Genomic DNA, 8,094 nt, shown 5'->3' on the forward strand with positions numbered 1-8,094 from the left:
GCAAGGGAGCGAAATTGATTACATATCCTTTCGCATGGGTTTGCTTTCGAGGTGGCTTGGGATTTAGCGGTTTTGCAATCGCCCGAACGAAATCGACAAAAAAGTGTCGAATAAAACATCCAAACACATACCGGATGGTCGGTGGAAAACCTTGAGAATTTATTGGCACGCCGTCCTCGGGTGGAGTTGGAAGATGGTCGGTTCTGACCAACCCGGGAGTCCGACCTTGCCGAGGGAAGAGCAAAAACTTCTAAAAATTACAATCCAACTCTGAAATGCCAAAAGCCACCGGGCACCAGGAAACTGATAGTGATTGATTACCCGACGGACAATCGTGCCGACGATGACGAGCGCCTCGATGATTGGCGGTGTTGATAAATGCATTAGGATGAACATGGTGTGTATCGTCAGCTAATTAGGCGTGCCTTTGGAAGGAGTGTAAGGAGTGGGTCATATTTGTCCGCATAGAACACACAACAGGTCTCAAGCGTCGAGCAGCATAGTTTGCAGACATTCAGAAGGACATTAACACCTTTGCCTGGGCAAAAGCTGACCGTTGACTTTTTGAATTCTGGGGGCTAATTTTAAATAAATATTTTAAAATAATGCAATAAAAATAAAATCCAAGGAAAACAGGAAAATTATATCGATTATTATAAATCTCAGAAAAATAATTAATAGCGTGCCAAAACCTTCACTTGCCTAATTACAGTGTTAAATCAATTTAATCTAAAAAGAGCCCATTTTCGTATTAGAGAGTAAAAAATTCCGCGCCTAATTCTCGTGCTACCAAAACTGACCTACCAAAAACGCATTATAAACAACCGACATGATTATTTATCAGTATCATAAGGTCATGCACACCTTGAACCTTGGTAAGAGAAGCAAAAACCGACGGTAGTGAAACTGTTTCATAACCAACATGCTCACTCAGTCATGGTGGAGCCTAATTGTCCATCCAAGATCTTGACATTTCTGTAACGAAAATTCCCAGCCTAACCCACGGCCTGATCCGCCCTATCCGGTACCCGACAATGTCAAATGTTTACGACCTACGCCAAAAGGTTGCACTTAACATTTCCAAGCGCGGTACAGAAGCGAACCGGCAAAGAAGGAACAACGCACACCTACAAAACAAGAAACGAGAGCGGAAAAAAACAGACGCTGAAACTGAAGACGCTACCGGGCACTTGAATTGGCATCAATCTAATTGAATCACGAGATCGCGGCATCAACAAACAAACGGTTTTGGGTCGGAAATTCGTCCCTTCAATCGGATAAATGTCAGTACCGGAGAGTAGACGCCCTTCCAGTGCGCAGTCGGCGCAGTTGCAGGCGGTCGTAAAATACTTCTAGCATGGTCGCCACGCACCTCTTCGAAGCGAAGGGTCATTATGGTACGTGCCGGCGGGAGATGATTCTAGTGTTCTTCCTCACCACAACAAAACACCGGTATCGTTTACAGGAGGTCAAGGAAGCTGTCCATCCGTTCGAGGTGGAAAAATCGTTAAATGGTAACCGACCGTTCGTATCGAGAAGCCGCAGGCCAGACTTCGGCGCATAAGCAAAACTTTCAACTCCTCAAGACGAACGCATTGGTTCGCGTGTTTGGGCATTGGGAAAGGTGACGCGCGCGAGCCAGTCCTCGCGTATTAACATTCCGATACTTACCATTCTCGTCAGCTGTCCATCTATTAGGGAGGTGAACTTTAACCTGTCATCCACCTCCCGCCCATCCGACCCCGTTACATCGACGGTAGATGTTCAACCGAAACATTGTGCCTTCCCATCGAAAGACCCCACGGGCAGTTTGTTTTTCGCGAAGATGTTCTCCGGCACAGAAAGTCACTCGAAGGAGTTGTCGTAAATCTCGCCGACCGATCGGACGATGATGCGCGCGCCCCAGACGCCAGACACTCGACCACGTTAGCTAAAGTTCAGCCAACAAACGTTACTGCTTTCATCCGACCAAACGGTGCTTGGGGCGACGCGCCGACGAGATTACGTAAGCGCACCGTTTATCGCATTTTTCCGCTTTTATCTCATCTTCATCTGGTGAAGAGAGAGGAGAAACGTAAAACAAAACTCTCCAACATATTTTCTGCGGGCTGAAAAAGCAGCCCGAAAGTCCGAGCGCGATCCAGTACGATGACCGTACGTGACGCAGGCGAGGACCATTTCACACTTACCCGGTTTGGTGCTGCGGTCGTTTCATGATCACTGTGCCACTGGGCCACATGGACCGTAGCTATGTTGCCACCTTGACATTATCGGGGCTTCTTCAGCTGCCGGCGTTTGCATTTGGCGCTGGGGAGAAGCAGCATGGGCCCAAGCATCACCGTCTTCATGAGGGATTTTTCCCAAGCGCAAAGTTGATTTTTCTTCCCTTCGACCGAAACATATTTTCTTCCTCTTGCACGAAACCACCTTCCATACGGCCCACTCCTTGGTTAAGGCAAATTTGCATCGGGCGATCAAAACATCCATTTCGCTGGAAGCAGCAAAAATTAATGATAACGAAATAGTAAGAGAGTTATCTGTTGCGTAGCGCAAGCAAGCAAGTCATCCTCGAAGGCAATTAACGCAGCACAGTTTGCGAAACGCATTTATCAGGTTTTTTGAATCTGCATCAACTGCATTCTTAATTAATTTCCCCTCCAATAGCAAAAAGTAACGGTATCGAAGCCACCTACTTTCATACCAACATTCAATAAACATATTGAATTACATCATTAAGGAGTTGGGAAATGTTCTCGTGTAAGTAAATAAATCCTATTCTCATGCGTGTATAGAGGCGATGGGGATGAAACATACCTTACTTTTGCGTGAAGAAAATCATATTTTTCAGCCGCGATTAATAAGAATAGATAGTACTATGTACGGGAATTAGTAAGTAATACAGCTAGCTTTTGTATCAATTTCTTGATTATCGCAACTTGTTGTTAACGAAAAATATAAGTGAAAACATTTAAATCTCGCTTTTCTTTATCAAACACAAGACACGAAAAGGCTGAAAACAATTGAGAAGAATAGCTAAAAATTGAAAAATATGATATCGAAAGCTCGAAATAACTGAATTGCGTTTTCAAATTCTAATTTAATTGGTAGCCTTATTTAATCACGACAAAATTACTGCTGAGCTTTACGATATTAGTGCATCACATTACACTTGACACTGATAAAGAGTATAAAAATATACTTTTAAATTTGATGTTTAGAAAAAATGTATTTAAAAATTCAATACAGATTTTGTCAAAATTATCAACAAACACTGAGATAATACTATACGAAGGTATCCTAGTACATACAAAATAAAGGCAAAGGTAAGATTATTATTAAAGTATTTTTATTTCCATACTTATATATATTTTTTAAATACTACTTCATTGTATAGAAATAGTTAACATGGCTTATATTTTGTCTTATTGTGTTAAATTTTAGACAATTAACAAATACAGTAACAATCCTAATTCTTCGAAGATGACCTATTTAGTACTAGGTAATTTACCTATTAAGTACTATTATTATTATTAAGTGTAATAGGTATATTCTGGATTGGTGCTGTAATAATAGATTGTTGAAATCGATATTTTTTCCACAATATTTTCCATTTCTCTTCTGGTGTGTATTGTGACACACTTGGGATAAGAATACCCTCTATTATTTTTAATCAACATTTTTCGCTTTGTTGTATCCCGATAACATCATAGACCTCTTGGAGATATGACCTGAGAACATTAACTTGCTTTAGGCTAGACATCCAATTAACTGTGTTTTGAACACTGAAAGGCAAATACAGTAGCATTCCTGGATCGTCAAACAATGCAAGCATACTGTAAAGCTCTCATTTACTAGTGGTTCCATTGGTCAAGCAAAAACGCGTCCAAGCACTTTGAGCTCCAGAGAGGAACTGGTTTTTAAACCAACAACACGTGGCATTCCCAGGTGGTAACCAACGTAAGTAGTACCAATCATGTCCAATGCTACCTAACTTCGGTGATCGAACAAGAGCCGATGTGCTCAATAGGGGATGGCCGTTGGCACACCCTTTAAATTATCACTATTTGCTACGAATATGAACCAGTACTGTTTCAATTATAATATACCAATTATAAATTAAATTTATTAATAAATTATCTAAATGCGTACCTTTTTAATCCTTTATGTTATTATTGTTTTTCTTTGCTTCCTCACTAATGGATCTTCCACCGTGCATTCATCCTTCCGTGCATTCATCCTTGGTTTCTCCGGTAAATCATTTTGCAGACGATCGACTAATTTTCCCATTGTGGTGTGTACATCGAAGATAGATAACCCTGCCACCAGGTGAATTAACAACACAGCTCATTCTTCCCGCAAATAGATGTAGTTCCATTAATTGATTGCCCCGAAGGCAAGGCTTGCGCAAACTGACCCTTGGCATCGAGGATCCACTAGCTCCGATCGATCGACACTCTGCCCCCCGGAGGGCCGTAGTTGGGCCTACGAAAAGTAAAGTAGGCGCTATGTTCGACCAGCTGAACGGGGGAAAAACAGCAAATGGTACCGTACCTTCGCAGCAATATCGAGACGTCACATCGTGTCCCTTGTGTTGAACGCTGTTGCTTCGAATGACCGAAGCCATCCTGAGAACGGTTGCTTCAAGAACAAAAACATACATCTCCTGATGTTAACCGAAACCGAACGGATTCTTGAATGTACATTTCGGCCAACAAGGAATCAATGTACGGCGCAATTCAAACATACGCCCCGCGTGCGGAACGCGTGAGATTTATCGATTCATCCGGCAATCTCATCCGCAATCATCTTCTTTTCTCGCTTCTCGAGCCTGGCCGGATTCACTTGACCCGTGTTGATCGTGCTCCGACCGTCGGCCAAGGGCGAGGCGAACTGTTTTGTCGCACTACGTTGAATACCTGCCGCGTCCGAGGCGCTCACATTAATTTGTGCCGCCCGATTGAAGTTTATCGCTTCGTCATTCGGCGATGTCGAGTGCATCCGAGAGGAACCGATGGCCACCGATTCGGTGGCTCTTCCTTTCCACTTGTGAGCCACTTGTTAGTAATAATTTCGAGTTAAAAAGAAATCAAATAAACAAATTTCATGTCTCAAGAACAATGTCCAACACGATTGTCGAAGGACATTTGCTGTAGTGTGCGAACAAAGTTGCTATTGAAGATTATGTGCTTAATTTTAAATACGTAACAAGAATGCCCTTGACAAAGTTGGGTTCGTCGCTTAAATTGTCTCGTTGAAGTCTTTTGATCTGCGAACCGTCGGAAACTCCCCTGGAAGCAATTATTTCCCTGGAATGTGCCATTCTTACGCATCGTCCTATAATTAACGCACATTTTCTGCCTTTTCTCAAAGCCAATTACTAGAAATGCGCGAAACGCCTCCGAGCGGTTTAAGACGTCCGGAAATACCGAGAAAAATAAGATGTTACACGTAGGCGAAATATTAAACCAATCCTGTTAACTCGCCCCAGCCGTGACGCTTCTGAACGCCCTGACGCTGTGCTATGGACGGATGCTTTTAAATTTTCGATTAATTACATTACGGGCAGAGAGCTGAAAAATTCCCACCATTTAATTGCCCAGCTTATCGGCACGGGACGGAGAGTGCGGTGAATGTGCTCTTCCTTCGGCGCGCAATAACGCTCACGGATGATTCAAATATGTGGGGAGTAAGGAAAAAATCCGACGATATAAACTATCCGACTACACTATCCAACAATCATGCAGCTTCCTGCCTTTGCCAACTTCGAACGAGTGGTGGTTCTCCCTATGTTTTTTTTTTATTTGGTTCGTAACCAAAGTCCGTCGCTCCGAAGTGGCGCAAAACATGACGTATTCTCAGCGGCGGAGGTGCGATCAAGTTACGGCCTGCGGTAACGAAAAAAAAGCACACGTCACTTCCAGCAGTGATTAAACGCGCCAAACTCCACCGACCAGGCCGGGGCAACGGACCGTTCCGAATTGACAGAATATTCTAGCCAGGCGCCTCCAGCACGAACCGTGAGAACACGTCCATAGCATACACTGCGTCTGCGGCACGTTCTCGAATCGTTCTTACACCATCTCCATCTGGACCAGGAGATTTGCAACAATCGTTTTGGTGGATGATTTCTTCAACGCAATAATATAATATTAAATATGGTAGGGTACTTATAGCTAGAAATATAAATAGGTTTTTTGTTTTCTTTATACTGCAAAAAGCATTTTTTACAATTAAGTGAATTTATTCATTTTATTTTCGTTGACTTTAAAGTAACACTATTGTATGTATTGTGTTGTATTGAATGATGACAGTTCTATGCAAACAAACACAGATCGGTTTGGTTTCCAGCCGGTTTTATTGCAAAGTTAATTAACAAATTTAATACAGACAGTACAGATAAGTATAATAAATGAATAAAAGAAAGAAAGTATGTAAAAGCAGCTCTCAAAACGACAGAACAAGGCTGGAGAACGATGTAAGATTTTTTAATTGCCCTGACGACAAAGTGATAATAGTTAATACTCTTGGAAGTATCATTATACAATGTTTTACATGGAATAAAAAAGGCTTTGCAAAAATTCAATGATTAAAATAAAAAAAGATATTAAATATTCTTTTTATCAAGTGTAATTCTTTTCATTATCATCTTTTCAAACTGTAGTCAAATTCAAAAGCAAAAGAGCAAAATCAAACTAACTGGGAAAAGAAAATAACTCATTGTAACTTCTACTTCGTTTCGTTTACACTATTTTACATTATATTTTATTTTTTTTTTTTTTAAAGCATATGCTGGTAATTTCAAACTAACAAATTGAAGTGTTGCATGGATCCATTGTCAAGGGACCTATGATTAAACTTGCTATCATTAGAGTTTATGATGAACACAACCCTTTAGTTTAGTAAACCGTGTGAAGCTGTTAACCATAAGGTTCTATTTTAAAAAAATGTTACATAACAATTGATTGCTTTAAGTATGATATGTGAAAGTTATAAAATATTCCGATGTGTAGGTTCGTTTATTTAGACAAATTTGTTAAGTTTTATTTTATTTATACCATATATCGTACTCGATAGTACCAATTTCTCCATTAAATGCTTTTCAGGCAAACAAAACCTAAACATATAGAAATACATTTCGGATTCTCAACGAACTTACAACAAAGAAAATGAAGCTGAAAAGCGTACCTATCTCTACCTCCACCAGTTCCCGCCCTGGAAAAACCAACTGTGGTGAACTACCACTAATCACCTAATGGGACGAATTAATTCCAATTAAAGTATAATTAGTTTTAATCCTCCTTCTCGCGATGTGCGGCTGAAGAAGCAAAACCACCAAACGCAGACGATCGATCGCGAACCAAAGTCGCAAACGCTTATGGGTGGTGGTAGTTGAACCTCAGTCGAACTTGATCTTGGCAGATCATCGCCCATTTTGCATGCCGCTAATTGGATGTAAAAAGGTTTCTTTCCCCCTCCCCCCGTGCCGTACACGCCGTGCAAAGATCGGTGGGGCGCCAGATCTATTACGTGCCGCTCAAGCGCCGCAGGAGCAGACCAGCGGGGGCCCAAGTACCGCTAGCGCGGTCGCTGCCAGCCCAAAGTCGATGCCATTTTTCTACGACCCCGCAACAAAGTGGTTCAAACTATTCAATGTCACCATCGGTGGCGCCCGGTCCGTGCGTGCGTGCCTGGCCCGAGCATCATTACCCCAAACAAGGTGTTATTGGTTGTTAGGTGGTGGGTGAATTGTCACTCGAAGGTGTAAATTGCAGTGTGCAGCAAATTCTTCAGATTCGATTCGATTCCACCAGCCGGGCAGCATCCGAGAGCAAACAAAAGCCAAGAGCAAACCAAGCACCACTAATGGGTCTAACCGTACTCGCAACGCGAAGGTCAGTAATGGTTGCGATCGTAAAGGGATCATATCGGGTCCATTTCACACCAAGAAGGATGGCACCAAGCAATAAAAATCAGAGTACATCGAAAACCCGCCGTCCTAGCCCCGGCGCATTGGGGTGGCTGACGCAACGACGGCTTAATCCACCGGGTGGCACCCCCGGTGACTACACTAGACCATTAAATCTAAAGTACCGC

This window comes from Anopheles coustani, chromosome 3, assembly GCF_943734705.1.
Source record: "Anopheles coustani chromosome 3, idAnoCousDA_361_x.2, whole genome shotgun sequence".
Lineage (NCBI taxonomy): Eukaryota > Metazoa > Arthropoda > Insecta > Diptera > Culicidae > Anopheles > Anopheles coustani.